An 18,212-nucleotide genomic window follows, 5' to 3' on the forward strand; every position below is an offset into this window, starting at 1 on the left:
TACTCAAGCACTTTTCTCATTTTCAGGAAAAATTTACAGGTGAAAATTAGCTTTTGATATTAAGGAGAAGTCATTTAACAGTGCTTTTGCTGTGATTTGTTTTAAATAATTAAAAACACTCCTGGAGGAGGTTGCCAATAGATGGGGAAAAAATGGAAACAGTGACAGACTGTTTTCCTGGGCTCCAGAATCACTGTGGATGTTGACTGCAGCCATGAAATTAAAAGATGCTTGCTTCTTGGAAGAAAAGCTATGACAAACCTATACAGTGAATTGAAAAACAGAGACATCACTTTGCCAGCAAAGGTCTGTATAGTCAAAGCTTTGGTTTTTCCAGTGGTCATGTTTGGATATGAGAGTTGGACCATAAGAACGCTCAGTGCTGAAGAACTGATGCTTTTGAATTGTGGTGCTGGAGAAGACTCTTAAGAGGCCTGTCAACAGCAAGGAGATCAAACCAGTCAATCCTAAAGGAAACCAACCCTGAATATTCATTAGAAGAACTGATGCTGAAGCTGAAGCTCAATACTTTGGCCTCCTGATGTGAGGAACTGACTCATTGGAAAGCACCCTGATGCTGGGAAAGATTGAAGGCAGGAGAAGAAGGGGATGACAGAGGATGAGGTGGTTGGATAGCATCACTGACTCAAGGGACATGAGTTTGAGCTGACTCCGGGAGATAGTGAAAGACAGGGAAGCCTGGTGTGCTGCAGTCCATGGGGTCGCAAAGAGTCAGACACAACTGAGCGACTAAACACCAAAAATTAAAAGTCATATTTTATGTAACTTTCATTTATTCAACCAACATTTACTGGACAACCCTAGTGTGCCAGATATTGTCACAGGAACTAGGAATACCAAGGAAACTAAGACATTGTTTTTCTTCTTGAGGAGCTGGTAATCTAGTTGGGAAGACAGATATTTGAGTGAATAGCTATAGTATAGTGCAGTCATTGTGCATGTAAGGAGATGTGAGAACAAGGAGGAAGGGCACCTACCTCAGCTAGGAGTCAGGAAGTCTGGAATGCTGAGAAAGTGTAAGTCTGGTGAAGAAATGGTGGGATGAGAGAATGCAGAGAGTTAAAAGTAGAAAGGTGAAAAACAGCTCACTGTTAGGTGCTGTTCTGATAGGGTTTAGAATTACTGGGGTGGAAAGGAAGAGACAGAGATTGGTCTGAAATGAGTTTGGATAGGTAAATGGAACTGACCATGAAGCTGATGCAGAGTCTATAGTTAATCGAAGAGGGATTTATTGTTCTCCCTGTATAAAAGGTCTCTAGGTAGGGTTAGCCACCTAGCACGTGGTCTTTGTTCTCATGCTTATTACCTCAGAGTTACAGGACGGCTGCTCCAGCTCCAGCCTTTTATCTACATTCCAGACAGGAGGAAGATGAGAAGAAGCAGGAAAGGGCTTCCCCAGAAACCCTCAGCTTTTATTTTATTCATCAGAATTGCATCACATGGTGACTTAGAGCTGGTGAACTTAGAGGAGTCTAGACACATTGTCACCTTTAATCAAATCATTGGGCCCTATTAGTAAGAGATGTATAGAAAACGTCCTTTTCTAAAGGTATATAAGATCCATATATTAAAAGCTCTTTGGCTAATGAAGTGAGTGAGTAATCCTAGAGGAACTTTGTTCCTTGGATCTGTTCAATTTTGCCCTTCTTTACTGTGTGCTGTATATTTAGATCATATTACATATTTTTCATGAAGGCCTTGTGAAGTGGTTATAGAAAAAACATACATTCCTCAGTTCCCCAATCAAAATATATAATTGCAGAATTTTTCCAGACCTTGCTGTTTATTTGATAACTTTATAAGAATGTGGCTCCCATAGTTTGATGTAGATAAGGAAAGACTGGACACAGTGTAGTGACGGGCCCTTCAGTTGTTTAATATTTGCATGTAACTATGATTATTTTATTGTAATGATTAAAAATAGTTCAGTTTCTAGTATTGTGCTTTAGAGATTTCAATTGAGTGTGGTCTAGGAAAAAGCAGTGTCTCAAATATTACCTATTATACATCTCCTCCCCTAATCTTTGTGCATCTTGGTGCCTATCAGCTCTTGTTCAGATTTCTGCAGGAACTTCCTGTATTCACTTTGTCTTTCATTTTTGCCTGCTCCAGACTGTGTTCCCCCCTGAAGTTAAAGTCTTCTTTCTAAAATGCACACCTAATCAAGCCATTCCCTGTTTAAAACCCTTCAGTGGCTCCACATTGCTTAGCTGAATCCAGTCTCCTAAAGGATGGCCTGCAAGGTCCTGCATGATCTGGCCCGTGCTTATGCTTCCTCTTTTACCCGAGTTTTGCTTTTAAGCACCTGTTTACTTGCGTTCTGTCTCCTGCCTCTTAAATTCTTTTGCGTTTGGGGTGATGTCTTACTAAGTGTCCTTGGATCCTGCCACATAGTGGCTACTCAAGTATTAACTAATTCCCATCTCAATGACTCAACTGGAATATCCAGGAGCAGCATTATATTTAACATTCTAAAACCAAATTTTTAATTGTTGAAGAAAAACCTTGCAGATCCCTATTTTGTTAATGACATCATCATCTAGTTAGTTTTTCAAAACAGAACTCATCTGTTTCTTTTTCTTATACCTCTGTTGACACTAATACTTGTAGAGTCTCCTTCTGAAATGTCTTCGCTATCTTTATCCATTCTTCATTCCTTGAGAGAAGGAACCATATTTCTTAGCACACATTATAGTACCTCGCACTGTACTTTTTGTTCAGTGAATGTGAATAAATATGTATGGATAAGGAGAATGTGAAAGAGCATGTAGGTTGAGGGAACCCTAGGGAAATTTGATATTTTTTCTTGTTATGTACTTTAAACTACTAAGTGGAAAAAAAAAGTAATGAATTAAAGGGGTAGAAAGTGTTAGTTGCTCAGTATCCGACTCTTTTCAACCCCCCACCAGGCTTCTCTGTCCGTGGGATTTCTCAGACAAGAATACTAGAGCAGGTTGCCAATCTCTTCTCCAAGGGATCGTCCCAACCCAGGGATTGAACCCGGGTCTCCTGCATTGCAGTTGGATTCTTTAACATCTGAGCCACCAGTAAAGCCCAAAGGGTTAGAAAATGTAAACAAATTTTAGAAATTTTGTACCACTTTATAGCAGAACACCTTGCACATAGTAAGTACTTGTCAAAGGATTTGTTGAATGAAATGATGAAACAGATAATAATATTAGGTTGATGCAAACGTAATTGCAGTTTTGGAAGATGAATTTTAAATAATTGTAACTAGGCTTAAACACATTTATTGATCAAAATAAAAACCATTACAATCAACACATTTTTGCCAATGAGAAATAAGTTTGTTTATTCCTGTAGCATGAAAATTCATGCTTCGAGGAACTCTTGGAAAGCATTTTCTGTCTCTTGCTGATTGTGGAAGCATTCATTTTTCCTGAAAATGCAGGAAAATGCTGTCGGAGATGCTTCAAGAAGTGGTAGTCAGTTGGCTGAGAGTTCAGGTGAATATGACGGGTGAGGCAAAGTTTTGTAACCCAATTTGTTCAACTTTTGACGTGTTGGTTGTGCAGCGTGTGGTCTGGTGTTGTGGAGCAGAATCGGGCCCTTTCTGTTGAGCAGTGATGGCAGTAGGTGTGGCCATTTTCTGTGCATCATGTCGATTTCCTGAGCATACTTCTCAGATGGAATGGTGTTGCTGGGATTCAGAAAGCTGTAGTGGATCAAATGGGCAGCTGACCATCAAACAGTGACCATGATCTGTTTTTGATGCAAGTTTGGCTTTGAAAAGTGCTCTGGAGCTGCTTCTTGGTCCTGCCACTGAGCTGGTTGTTGCACAAAATCTGATTTCGTTGCAGGTCACAATCTGATTGAAAAATGGTTTGTATTTGTTGCATAGAATAAGAGAAGATAGCACTTCAGAACGACAGTTTGTTTGATTTTCAGTCAGTTCAGGAGGTACCCACTTACCAAGTTTTTTCACCTTTCTAATTTACCTCAAATGCCACATGACCATAGAGTGATTGACACTGAGTTCTTTGGCAGCTTCTCGTGTAGTTGTAAGAGGGTCAGCTTAGATGGTCCTCTCAGTTGGTTGTGGTCAACTTCAGATGGCCGGCTACTGTGCTCCTCATCTTCAGGGCGCTTGTCTCCTTTGCAAAACTTCCTGAACTACCACTGCACTGTACGTTTGTTAGCAGTTCCTGGGCCAAATGCATTGTTGGTGTTGTGAGTTGTCTCTGCTGCTTTACAACCCATTTTGAACTTGAATAAGAAAATTACTTGAATTTGCTTTTTGTCTAACGTTTCCATGGTCTAAAATAAATTTAAAATAAGCAGCAAGTAATGTCATTCTGTTGTTTTTGCGATTGCATGCAAGTACTGTATTTTGGACTCTCTTGTTGACTATCATGGCTACTTCATTTCTTCTAAGGGATTCTTGCCCACAGTAGATATAATGGTCATCTGAGTTAAATTCACCCATTCTAGTCCATTTTAGTTTGCTGATTCCTAAAATGTCAATGTTCACTCTTGCCATTTCCTGTTTGGCCACTCCCAATTTGCCTTGATTCATGGACCTAACATTCCAGGTTCCTATGCAATATTGTTCTTTACAGCATCGGACTTTACTTCCATCACCAGTCATACCCACAACTGGGTGTTGTTTTTGCTTTGGCTCTGTCTCTTCATTCTTTCTGGAGTTATTTCTCCACTGATTTCCAGTAGCATATGGGGCACCTACCTAACTGGGGAGTTCATCTTTCACTGTCCTGTCTTTTTGCCTTTTCATACTGTTCATGGGATTCTCATTCCCTTCTCTAGTGGACCACATTGTATCAGACCTCTCCACCATGACCCGCCCGTCTTAGATGGCCCCACAGGGCATGGCTTAGTTCCATTGAGTTAGACAAGGCTGTGGTCCTAGTGTGATTAGATTGACTAGTTTTATCTGATTATGGTTTCAGTGTGTCTGTCCTCTGATGCCTTCTTGCAACACCTACCGTCTTACTTGAGTTTCTTTTACCTTGGACGTGGGGTATCTCTTCCCACCTGCTCCAGCAAAGCGCAGCCACTGCTCCTTACCTTGGGCGAGGGATCTCTCCTCTCCGCCGCCCCTCCTGACCTTGAACGTGGAATAGCTCCTGTAGGCCCTCTGGCGCCCGCGCAGCCACTGCTCCTTGGACATGGGTTGCTCCTCCCGGCCGCCGCCCCTGGCCTTGGGTGTGGGGCAGCTCCTCCCGGATGCTGCCCCTGGCCTCGGGTGGGGGTAGCTCCTCAGCTGCTCCTGTGCTGTCACAGCCTGGCACTCTTGGTCACTGACCCTGACCTCGACCATGTTCAGTACATCTGTAATCCAATTTTCTGTTGATGGGTGGGGCTGTGTTTCCTCACTGTTATTTACCTGGGGTCAAACTATGGTGGTGGTAATAAAGATAATGGCAACCTCCATTGATTTACTGCTGCTGTCAATACCCCCAGCCCTGTAGCAGGCCACTGCCAACCCATGCCTCTGCTGGAAACTTCTGGACACTTATGGGCAAGTCTGGGTCAGTCTCTTCTGGGATCACTGCTCCTTTCTCCTGGGTCCTGGTGTGCACAAGTTTCTTTTTGTGCCTGCCAAGAATTTGTCTCCCAGTCCTGTGTAAGTTCTGGCAGCTCTATGGTGGGGTTAATGGTGACCTCCTCCAAGAGGGCTTATGTCATCCCCAGGTCTGCTGCACCCAGAGAATGACAGAATGGTCTCTGTTCACTTCCAAGGCAAACCATTCAATATCAAAATAATCCAAGACTATGCCCCAATCAGTAATGCTGAAGAAGCTGAAGTTGAATGGTTCTGTGAAGACCTACAAGACCTTCTAGAACTAACACCCAAAAAAGATGTCCTTTTCATTATAGGGGACTGAAATGCAAAAGAGGAAGTCAAGAAATATCTGGAGTAACAGGCAAATTTGGTCTTGGAATACAGAATGAGGCAGGGCAAAATCTAATAGAGTTTTGCCAAGAGAACACTCTGGTCATAGCAAACATCCTCTTCCAACAACATAAGAGAAGACTCTACACGTGGAGATCACCAGATGGTCAATACCGACATCAGATTCTTTGCAGCCAAAGATGGAGAAGTTCTATACAGTCAGCAAAAACAAGACCGGGAGCTGACTGTGGCACAGACCACGAACTCCTTATTTGCAAATTCAGACTTAAATTGAAGAAAGTAGGGAAAACCACTAGACTGTTCAGGTATGACCTAAATCAAATCCCTTATGATTATACAGTGGAAGTGAGAAATAGATTCAAGGGATTAGATCTGATAGAGTGCCTGAAGAACTATGGACAGAGGTTTGTGACATTGTGTATGAGGCACAGATCAAGACCATCCCTTGATCCAAGGAATGAAATGAATTACAAGGAAAAGAAATGCAAAAAGGCAAAATGGCTGTCTGAGGAGGCCTTACAAATAGCTGAGAAAAGAAGAGAAGCTAAAAGCAAAGGAGAAAAGGAAAGATATACCCATTTGAATGAAGAGTTCCAAAGAAGAGCAAGGAGAGATAAGAAAGCCTTCCTCAGTGATCAGTGCAAAGAAATAGAGGAAAACAATAGAATGGGAAAGACTAGAGATCTCGTCAAGAAAATTAGAGATACCAAGGGAACATTTCATGCAAAGATGGGCACAATAAAGGACAGAAATGGTATGGACCTAACAGAAGCAGAAGATATTAGAAGAGGTGGCAAGAATACACAGAAGAACTATACAAAAAAGATCTTCACAAACCGCATAATCATGATGATGTGATTACCAACCTAGAGGCCAGATATCGTGGAATGCGAAGTCAAGTGGGCCTTAGAAAGCATCACTACAAACAAAGCTAGTGGAGGTGATGGAATTCCAGTTGAGCTATTTCAAATCCTGAAAGATGATGCTGTGAAAGTGCTGCACTCAATATGCCAGCAAATTTGGAAAACTCAGCAGTGGCTGCAGAACTGGAAAAGGTCAGTTTTCATTCCAATCCCAAAGAAAGGCAATGCCAAAGAATGTTCAAACTATCACACAATTGTATTCATCTCATACACTAGCAAAGTAATGCTTAAAATTCTCCAAGCCAGGCTTCAGCAATACGTGAACCGTGAACTTCCAGATGTTCAAGCTGAATTTGAAATGGCAAAGAAACCAGAGATCAAATTGCCAACATCTGTTGGAGCATTGAAAAAGCAAGAGAGTTTCAGAAAAACATCTATTTTTGCTTTATTGACTATGCCAAAGCCTTTGACTATGTGGACCACAACAAACTATGGAAAATTCTGAAAGAGATCGGAATAACAGACCACCCAACCTGCCTCTTGAGAAACCTGTATGCAGGCCAGGAAGCAACAGTTAGAACTGGACATGGAACAACAGACTGGTTCCAAATAGGGAAAGAAGTATGTCAAGGCTGTATATTGTCATCCTGCTTATTTAACTTATATGCAGAGTACATCATGAGGAAAGGGAGCTGGATGAAGCGCAAGCTGGAATCAAGATTGCCGGGAGAAATATCAGTAACCTCAGATAAGCAGATGACACCACCTTTTGGCAGAAAGTAAAGAAGAACTAGAGAGCCTCTTGATGAAAGTGAAAGAGGAGAGCAAAAAGTTAGGCTTAAAACTCAGCATTCAGAAAACTAAGATCGTGGCATCTGGTCCCATCACTTCATGGCAAATAGATGGGGAAACAGTGGAAACAGTGGCTGACTTTATATTTTTGGGACTCCAAAACCACTGCAGATGGTGACTGCAGCCATGAAATTAAAAGACACTTAACCTTGGAAGAAGAGTTGTGACCAACCTTGACAGCATATTCAAAAGTAGAGACATTACTTTGCCAACAAAGGTCCATCTAGTCATAGCTATGATTTTTCCAGTAGTCATGTATGCATGTGAGAGTTGGACTATAAAGAAAGCTGAGTGCTGAAGAATTGATGTTTTTGAACTGTGGTGTTGGAGAAGACTCTTGAGAGTCCCTTGGACTGCAAGGAGATCTAACCAATCCATCCTAAAGGAGATCAGCCCTGAATATTCATTGGAAGGAATGATGCTGAAGCTGAAACTCCAATACTTTGGCCACCTGATGTGAAGAACTGACTCATTTGAAAAGACCCTCATGTTGAGAAAGATTGAAGGCAGGAGGAGAAGGGGACAACAGAGGATGAGATGGGTGGATGGCATCTCTGACTCAATGGGCATGAGTTTGAGTAAGTTCCGGAGTTGGTGGTAGACAGGGAGGCCTGGCGTTCTGCAGTCCATGGGGTCGCAAAGAGTTGGACACGACTGAGTAACTGAACTGAACTGAATAAGTCATTGGGCTTCTCTGATGGTTCAGAGGGTAAAGCGTCTGCCTGCAATGCAGGAGATCCGGGTTTGATCCCTGGGTTGAGAAGATCCCCTAGAGAAGGAAATGGCAACCCACTCCAGTATTCTTGCCTGGAGAATCCCATGGAGGGAGGAGCCTGGTAGGCTACTGTCTACGGGATCACCAAGAGTTGGACACAACTGAGCAAAAAAACAAAGTGAGAAATGCGCATTAAAATAATGTATAACATAATCACATTTATTTAAGAATGTATTCCGGTATGAAACAGCAAAGTTCAACAATGTAAAAGCACAGTTACCTTTGAACCAACATAATAAAAGTGGATTCCATCTTCTAAATTTCAGTTTTACATTCATATTGAACGTATGAAATAGTGAGGAGGCGAAAAAGTTGGTTAGTTAAAGGATCCTAAAAGTGCCAGAGGATAAGGTGAGTGAAAAACTGGGAAATGGCTGGAGCAAGCATTACATTTTAGTACTACTTACTTAGTGTTAATGCAGATGTGTTATTGAGAATTGGTATAAAAACAATTTGGACGAAAACAGTATAAATTGAAAAATGCCCATAGAAGATAGTAGAATTTCAGCTAGAGAAAATGAGATTTGTATTTTTGAACCTGATAGATTTTCTTAAGTCTATGCAGCTATTTGGGCATTTGGCAAATTGTCTTGCTTTCTACACTGTAAAAAGAGACCAGAGGATGTTTAAAATTTTTTGTTCATTTTAGTGCATACTCAACATGTATTCAATATAGCTCTTTGGCATAAATATTTGGGGGCACCCATCTGCATTGTTTACAGCTGAATCTTTTGTCTAGTCCAGTGCTTGACGCAGAATAGGTATTTGGTAAGTATTTGTTGAATGTGTAAACCGTTGAACGTTGGTGCTTGACTAAACCTCTATAGGTATATTTTCGAGTTTTTCCAATGTACTCATCTCTAAGGATGTGGTTCTAGGGGTATTTTCCTCAAACAGTGAAGAATCAAGCAGAGTGGGAAATTTAGCTCTTACTTTTATCTTTTTCTCTATATTGGAGCTCATTCTAAAATTTTATTTAAGGTTCTGGTGCTAAAGCATAATTAAGAACTGTTTTACAGGTATAGAAAATGAGATCTAGAGATTTTACATGGATTGTCCTAGATCACAGCTAATGACTAGGATGATATGAGGAATGGTATTTGCTGACTGCAGGGCCATTGCTGAAGAAAGCAATATCTATACAAAGATTCCAACAGTTCAAAGTCAAGTACTCATTCTCAAGGCAAGGCTAGAGATGGAGGCAAGAGCTGGTCAGCAGTACTTTTGAATACCATGTGCCCAGGAAATGTGGATACAAGGGAACCACAAAACTTTACACTCGTGGTACTTAACTCTCTAGGGAAGGAACTTCACATATCTAAACCAGGAGAAATGTGTTGTTAACACATGCATTAGTCACACAATTATTCACCTAATTTATTCTATATATACATCGTCATCGTTATTATTTAGTCGCTAAGTCGTATCTGACTCTTGGCAAAACCCCATGGACTGTAGTTCACCAAGCTCCTCTGTCCATGGAATTTTCCAGTCAAGAATACTGGAGTGGGTTACCATTTCCTCCTCCAGGGGATCTTCCTGTCCCAGGGATCAAACCTGCATTGGCAGGCAGATTCTTTACCACTGACCACTGGGGAAGCCCTTCTATGTAAATGTATACATTTATATAAAATATATACATTTATATAAAATTCAGTATATATATTAGGTAAATAAATTTATTCACCTAATATATATCAAGTGCCTACTCCCGAGGGCAGCCCTTCTGTGCTGTGCACGAGAGTTATTACAATGAATGAACCAGACTCTGGAAGGACTTTCACTCAGATGGACTAGGCAGATGAATGGACAGGCTGTTTCAATACAGTGTGATAAGAGCTCTGATGGAGTAAACATAGAGAACATACTGTATTGGTTGGAAGACATGTAAGGCCTCACTATTGGAAATTCAGGGGAAAAGGATGACTTAGATTTACTGGGCAAAAAGGGAGAGGTGATCCATGTGGTAGAAATAACGCATTTCTAGCTTGTCTGCTCAGAGTCTTCTTCCAGAGCAGTTCCTGTCCCATCTGTTCTGTTTGCTGATGCTTCTGGGTGAGATTGTGTTTGAACAATGTTGCTGGTTAAAAAAAAAAAAAAATTGACATTCACCATATTAAAGGATTTGTGGTTAACTTTGGCAGTTTTTACCAGGTCATGGATATGAATTCATTTTTTGGGTGGGCCAAGAATCCAGTTGCTATGGTTTAGATTTACTTTGGAAAAAATTCCGTTTTCATAGGAGAGCATTCACATTGCCTTTGTAAAAACGCTGTATTACCTCTATTAATTTAGAACACTGTGAAGATTGTAGAAGGGTGTTGAGGAAACTTACACAATGAAAAATAGCCATTTCATTAGTATTTTAATTATCACATGCTCATAGTGGGAACATTAAAAATATATTTAAGAAAATATTTGCAAAAGACTTATCTGATAAAGGAATGTTATCCAAACTATACGAAGAATTTAAAAAACTCAACATGCAAATAACCCAATTAAAAAATGAACCAAAGGCCTTAATGGACATCTCACCAGAGAAGATATACAGATGGCAAATAAAGGTATGAAAAGACGCCCCACATTCTGTGTCATTAAAGAAATACAAATTAAAATGAGATACCACTATACACGTGTTAGAATGCCCCAAATCCAGAAGACTGACAGCATCAAAAGCTGGTGAGATTGTGGAGCTGAAGGAACTTCTTTTCATTGCTGGTGGGAATGCAAAATAATATTGCCAGTTTAGAAATCAGTTTTTGACGGTTTTATTCTGAAACTAAACATTCTTTTAACCATATTATCCAGCAGTCTTGCTCCTTTAAACCAGCCAAGATGTCCTTCAGTAAGTAGATGAGTAATCTGTGATATGTATCCAGATAGTGAACTGTTATTCAGTTGTGCTAGTGGTAAAGAGCCCGCCTGACAATGCAGGAGACATAAGAGACGTGGGTTCGATCCCTGGGTCGGGAAGATCACCTGGAGGAAAGTATGGCAACTCACTCCAGTATTTTGCTTGGAGGTTACAGTCCATGGGGTTGCAAAGAGTTGGGCACGACTGTCCGAAGTGACTTAGCACATACAAAAGGAAATGAGCTATCAAGCTATGAAGATACATAGAGGAAGTTTGGGTATTACTGGTGAAAGAGGATGATCTGAAAAGGCTACATGTTGTATGATGCAGAAAACCCCTGTAGAGACAGTGAAAAGATCGGTGGTTGCCTGGGGTTCAGATGGTGGAGGGAGGGAATGATTAGGTGAAGCTGTATGGTGCTGTAACGGTGTATACGGTTGAAACCCAAAGAACGTACAATACCATGAGTGAATCCCTAATGTAAAGTATGGACTTTGGTTGACAGTGATGTGTGTCAACATAGATTTTTCGATTGTAACGAATGTCCCACTCTGGTAGGGGATGTTGATAATGGGGAAGCTATACGTGTTGTGAGGGGCAGGCAGTGTGTAAGAAATCTCTTTACATTTCACTCAGTTTTGCTGTTAATCTAATCTAAACCTGTTATAAAAAAATACCTTTAACAAAACATGATTTTCTTCAATTAAGTTGAAATTCAAGTTAATATACAAATTTAATTACCTTTTAGACAGGAAACATTAACATTTGAACCTCTGTAAGAAGCTTAAACATAATGATTCAGTCCAAATATAAGAACGTGTACCACAAGTAGTGTCTATGTAAGGAACAAATAGGTAAGGAAAGTTTTCTATTTTTTCTCCTCTGGTGTTTCTTGTTTTCCCCCCCCCCTCATTTTTTTTTTTAAACACTACTTCTATTTTGAGTTGTGATAACAGAGGAAGACCGTTAGGACTAGAGTTTGGGGGTTTCTGAAAAGGAGACAAGGAGTGGCAAGGATTGGTACGTTAGGCGTGAGATGAGAGGAAGCCAAGAAAGCAAAAAGAAAGAGGAGCGTGCTGTGTAGTTTCATTGGGCTGAAAGTGTTCAATGGGGAAAGGAAGTGGATGGGACAGGAGAGTGAGAGGCAGGGGGATGGCACTGGAGGAAGGAGTAGGCTGCCTCCTGGGTTCCCCCCAGTTATCAAGGCATCGTGTTTCACTTTTGCTTCCCAGTATATACTGTAATTTCACTTGCATCTTCCATGTCCCTCCACCCACTGGCGTTTTCAAAGTCGTATTTAACTATTGTATTTGACCATGCCAAGAATACACAGAATCGCTGGGTTCTCATATGTCCTGTAAGTCCATACAGTGGCTTAGTCAAGATTCTTAGGCATTATGGCCAAACTAAAACTGTGTGTTGCTCAAAATGATAAGTAACACTGAGCTAGTGTTTTGAAGGACACTCTCTTTGCTTCCTCTCCAGCCTTTGATAATCAATGTGTGGTTTAAAAGAAAGACGTCAGGATATCTAAATAATTGTACAGTTAGCTAACTTGCCCACAGCTTTGACTCTGTCACCTTTGACCCCTGGCAGTCTTGCACTGGATACTCCTACTTCAGTGCTATTTGATTGTATTATTTTCTTGCATAAACTCTTCATGAGTTCCCCGTTGCCTGGACTGCCTTTTCTTGTTTGTCACTAGCCTAAAGTCTACCCATTTTGCTCCCTAGCATCTGCCACAAGACTCTGTATGTTGTTCAGTGAATGTTTGTTGATTATGTTTAAAATGATAGTGAATAATGATGAATGAATGACATTTATGTCTGTGGAAACTGTTGGCTTGAATTTTTAATCTTTAATTTGTCAATCTTAAATTTATACTTAGTGTGCAGTTGAAAGGAGACACAGTGGATAAAACGCAGTAGAAACCTTGCTTATTGTCTTCTAACTTGCCAGTGTACATTATCATCAAATTGGTATTGTGTGTCTGTGGTGACCTAAATGGGAAGGAAATCCATCAAAGAGGGGATATATGTATATGTGTAGCTGATTCACTCTGATGGATAGCAGAAACTAACACGACATGGTTGTTTTTTAGCTACTAAGTCGTGTACGACCCATGGACCGTAACCCACCAGTCTCCTGTGTCCATGGAATTTCCAAGGCAAGAACACTGGAGTGGATTGCCATTTCCTTCTCCAACACAACACTATAAAACAGCTATAACCCAATAAAATAAAGAATTGCATTGAGTGGACCTTGAAAATCTTTCTTTGTTTTCTATTTCTTCTACTCCCACTCCAAGCCACCATCTGTTTTTTAAAATGTAGGTTTTATTATTATTCAGTTATGATGAGACTAGCATATCCAGAGATAGATTTTTATACACATAGATCCAAGAAGGATAGGGGTGAGAGAGGGATGACCCATGGGGGGAAACACCAGGATCAGTCAGGAGGCAAATGGAGAGAGAGGGAAATGTGGCAAGAGCCTTTATTGTGGTCTCTGTGGGAAGGAATGGGTGAACTGAATAAACAGGCTTATTATTATTCAGTTGCTAAGTTGTGTCTGACTCTTTGTGACCCCATGGACTGCTGCACACCAGACTTTCCTGTCTTTCATCATCTCCCAGAGTTTGCTCAGGCTCATGTCCTTTAAGTCAGTAATGCCATCCAATCATCTCATCCTCTGTTGCCCCCTTCTCCTCCTGCCCTCAATCTTTCCCAGCATCAGTGAGTCAGTTCTTCGCATCAGGTGGTCAAAGTATTGGAGCTTCAGCTTCAGCATTAGTCCTTCCAATGACTATTCAGGGTTAGTTTCCTTTAGGATTGACTGATTTGATCTCCTTGCAGTCCAAGGGACTCTCAAGAGTTTTCTCCAGCACCACAGTTCAAAAGCATCTATTTTTTGGTGCTCAGCCTTCTTTATGGTCCAGCTCTCACATCCTTACATGACTACTAAAAAACCATAGCTTTGACTATATGGATATTTGTTAGCAAAGTGATGTCTGCTTTTTAATATGCTGTCTAGGTTTGTCATAGCTTTTCTTCCAAGGAGCAAGTGTTTTTTAATTTTGCGGCTGCAGTCACTGTCTGTAGTGATTTTGGAACCCAAGGAGATAAAGTCTGTCACTGTTTCCAGTTTTTCTCCATCTGTTTGTCGTGAAGTGATGGGACCAGATGCCATGATCTTAGTTTTTGGAGTGTTGAGTTTTAAGCCAGCTTTTTCACTCTCCTCTTTGACCTTCATCAACAAGCTCTTTAGTTCCTCTCTCTTTCTGCCATTAGGGTCGTATCATCTGCATGACTGAGGTTGTTGATATTTCACCTGGCATCCTTGATTCCAGCTTGTGATTCATCAGTTCAGTTCAGTTGCTCAGTCGTGTCCGACTCTTTGTGACCCCATGAATCACAGCACGCCAGGCCTCCCTGTCCATCACCATCTCCCAGAGTTCACTCAGACTCACGTCCATTGAGTCCGTGATGCCATCCAGCCATCTCATCCTGGGTCATCCCCTTCTCCTCCTGTCCCCAATCTCTCCTGGCATCAGAGGCTTTTCCAGTGAGTCAACTCTTCGCATGAGGTGGCCAAAGTACTGGAGCTTCAGCTTTAGCATCATTCCTTCCAAAGAAATCCCAGGGCTGATCTCCTTCAGAATGGACTGGTTGGATCTCGTTGCAGTCCAAGGGACCCTCAAGAGTCTTCACCAACACCACAGTTCAAAAGCATCAATTCTTCGGCGCTCAGCCTTCTTCACAGTCCAACTCTCACAGCCATACATGACCACAGGAAAAACCATAGCCTTGACTAGATGGACCTTAGTCGGCAAAGTAATGTCTCTGCTTTTGAATATACTATCTAGGTTGGTCATAACTTTTCTTCCAAGGAGTAAGCGTCTTTTAATTTCATGGCTGCAGTCACCATCTGCAGTGATTTTGGAGCCCCCCCAAAATAAAGTCTGACACTGTTTCTACTGTTTCCCCATCTATTTCCCATGACGTGATGGGACCAGATGCCATGATCTTCGTTTTCTGAATGTTGAGCTTTAAGCCAACTTTTCACTCTCCTCTTTCACTTTCATCAAGAGGCTTTTTACCTCCTCTTCACTTTCTGCCATAAGGGTGGTGTCATCTGCATATCTGAGGTTATTGATATTTCTCCCGGCAATCGTGATTCCAGCTTGTGTTTCTTCCAGCCCCACGTTTCTCATGATGTACTCTGAATAGAAGTTAAATAAGCAGGATGACAATATACAGCCTTGATGTACTCCTTTTCCTATTTGGAACCATTCTGTTGTTCCATGTCCAGTTCTGACTGTTGCTTCCTGACCTGCATACAGATTTCTCAAGAGGCAGGTTAGGTGGTCTGGTATTCCCATCTCTTTCAGAATTTTCCACAGTTTCTTGTGATCCACACAGTCAAAGGTTTTGGCCTAGTCAAGAAAGCAGAAATAGATGTTTTTCTGGAACTCTCTTACTTTTTCCATGATCCAGCAGATGTTGGCAATTTGATTTCTGGTTCCTCTGCCTTTTCTAAATCCAACTTGAACATCAGGGAGTTCACGGTTGACGTATTGCTGAAGCCTGGCTTGGAGAATTTTGAGCATTACTTTACTAGCATGTGAGATGAGTGCAGTTGTGCGATAGTTTGAGCATTCTTTGGCATTGCCTTTCTTTGGAATTGGAATGAAAACTGACCTTTTCCAGTCCTGTGGCCACTGCTGAGTTTTCCAAATTTGCTGGCATATTGAGTGCAGCACTTTCACAGCATCATCTTTCAGGATTTGAAATAGCTCAACTGGCATTCCATCACCTCCACTAGCTTTGTTCGTAATGATGCTTTCTAAGGCCCACTTGACTTCACATTCCAAGATGTCTGGCTCTAGATGAGTGATCACATCATCATGATTATCTGGGTCGTGAAGATCTTGTTTGTACAGTTCTTCCGTGTATTCTTGCCCCCTCTTCTTAATATCTTCTGCTTCTGTTAGGTCCATACCATTTCTGTGCTTTATCGAGCCCATCTTTGCATGAAATGTTCCCTTGATATCTCTGATTTTCTTGAAGAGATCTCTAGTCTTTCCCATTCTGTTGTGATTCATACAGCCTGGCATTTCCCATGATGTACTCTGCATATAAGTTATTAAATAAGCAGGGTGACAGTATACAGTCTTGACGTACTGCTTTGTCGATTTTGAGCTACTCTGTTGTTCCCTGTCTGGTTTTAACTGTTGCTTCTTGTCCTGCATACAGGTTTCTCAGGAGGCGGGTAACGTGGTCTGGTATTCTCATCTCTATAAGAATATTCCACAGTTGGTTGTGATCTGCACAGTCAAAGGCTTTAATATAGTCAATGAAGCAGAAGTAGATATTTTTCTGGAATCCCCTTACTTTTTCTAAGAGCCATCGGATGTTGGCAATTTATCTGGTTCCTCTGGCTTTTTGTAAATACAGCTTTTGCATTTGCATGTTCTCAGTTCACATACTGTTGAAGCCTAGCTTGAAGCATTTTGAGCATAATCTTGCTAGTGTGTGAAATGAGGGTAATTATGGGGTAGTTTGAACATTCTTTGGCATTGCCCTACTTTGGGATTGGAATGAAAACTGACCTTTTCCAGTCCTATGACTATTGCTGAGTTTTCCAAATTTGCTGGCATCTTGAGTGCAGCACTTTCACAGCATTGTCTTTTAGGATTTGAAATAGGTCAGCTGGAATTCCGTCACCTCCACTCGCTTTCGTGGTAATGCTTCCTAAGGCATTCTGAATCCAAGATGGTAGAGTAGAAGGATGTGGGCCCATCTTCTGGGAGAACAGCAAAATCGAAGCAAATAGGTTTAGGATTGGCTGGACTGAATAATTTCATTGTGCTGGAGGCTGTCCCTAGTTGTCTGGTATATGGCTCTAGGGTGATTAGGGCTGGGGAGTAGTAGCTCTGGAGGCGGTTGAGAGAATGTACTCCAGATTGGCTTGTTAGCATATGTAAGGTCTGCTCACTGTAATTACCTAGCCTGAGAGGAACAGTGGAGGCATTGTCAGTAGGTCGCAGATGTCACACTGGTACAAATACAGAAAATAAAATGATATGGTTAATACAGTGTCTGGCAACAGAAAATTCTAACTGGTCTACCCATGTGCATGTTTACTTTCCTACAATCCAGGTTTGAAACAACAGCAGAGGAATCTTAAAAGTATAAATCATAAGCGTAAGAAGAAAGTATAAATTAGATCATGTCTTTCCTCTGCTTAAAATTCTTCTCTTGCATATCTGTTAAGGCCCAGTTTCCTTTCTTTGGTTTTGAGGCCCTTCATCATTAGCTCGTACCTCCATCTGTGTTTTACTTTATTTTTCACTCACTTTATTTTAGGTACACTGATCCCTTGACAATAATTTGCTCCTTTTCTCCTCAGGGCCTTTGTATAGACAGTTTTTGGTACCAGAATGCTCTTTATAACTGATTAACTTCTAGCTAACCTTTGACACTAGCTTAAATGTTATCACTTTAGGGAGGCCCAAATTAGGTCCCTTCTGGTAATTTTTTTGGGATTGTTAATTTGTTTACCTATTCATTGCTTTTGTATGATTAATATAAGAAGGGAAGTACTGGGGATAAAACACAAAGCAAGGATGATCATTATTACATATAAACTTTGGAGTTTAAGCATTTCTTTTTTTTTCTAAATGTAATTTATAATCCACAGAAATCAATGGAGGGAGAATATTTTGTTGTTAAAAGTTTACCCATGTCTAAAAGGTTTTCATATATTCCAGTGCTTCCCAAGGCAGGGGCTACCGTAGAAAGTGTGTGAAAGTGAAAGTCACTCAGTCGTGTCTGACTCTTTGCAACCCCATGATCTATACAGTCCATGGAATTCTCCAGCCCAGAATACTTACTGGACTGGGTATATGTTCTCTTCTCAAGAGGATCTTCCCAATCCGGGGAGTGAACC

General features: G+C 41.1%; 1 protein-coding gene across 5 annotated transcripts in view; it reads left to right on the forward strand.

The window, feature by feature from the left end:
* Positions 1–18,212, forward strand: part of STK3 (serine/threonine kinase 3) — a 309,832-nt gene that overhangs the window by 50,407 nt on the left and 241,213 nt on the right. The gene's annotated exons all lie outside the window — the stretch shown is intronic.

The sequence above is a fragment of the Ovis aries genome, chromosome 9 (genome assembly GCF_016772045.2).
Source record: "Ovis aries strain OAR_USU_Benz2616 breed Rambouillet chromosome 9, ARS-UI_Ramb_v3.0, whole genome shotgun sequence".
Classification (NCBI taxonomy): Eukaryota; Metazoa; Chordata; class Mammalia; order Artiodactyla; family Bovidae; genus Ovis; species Ovis aries.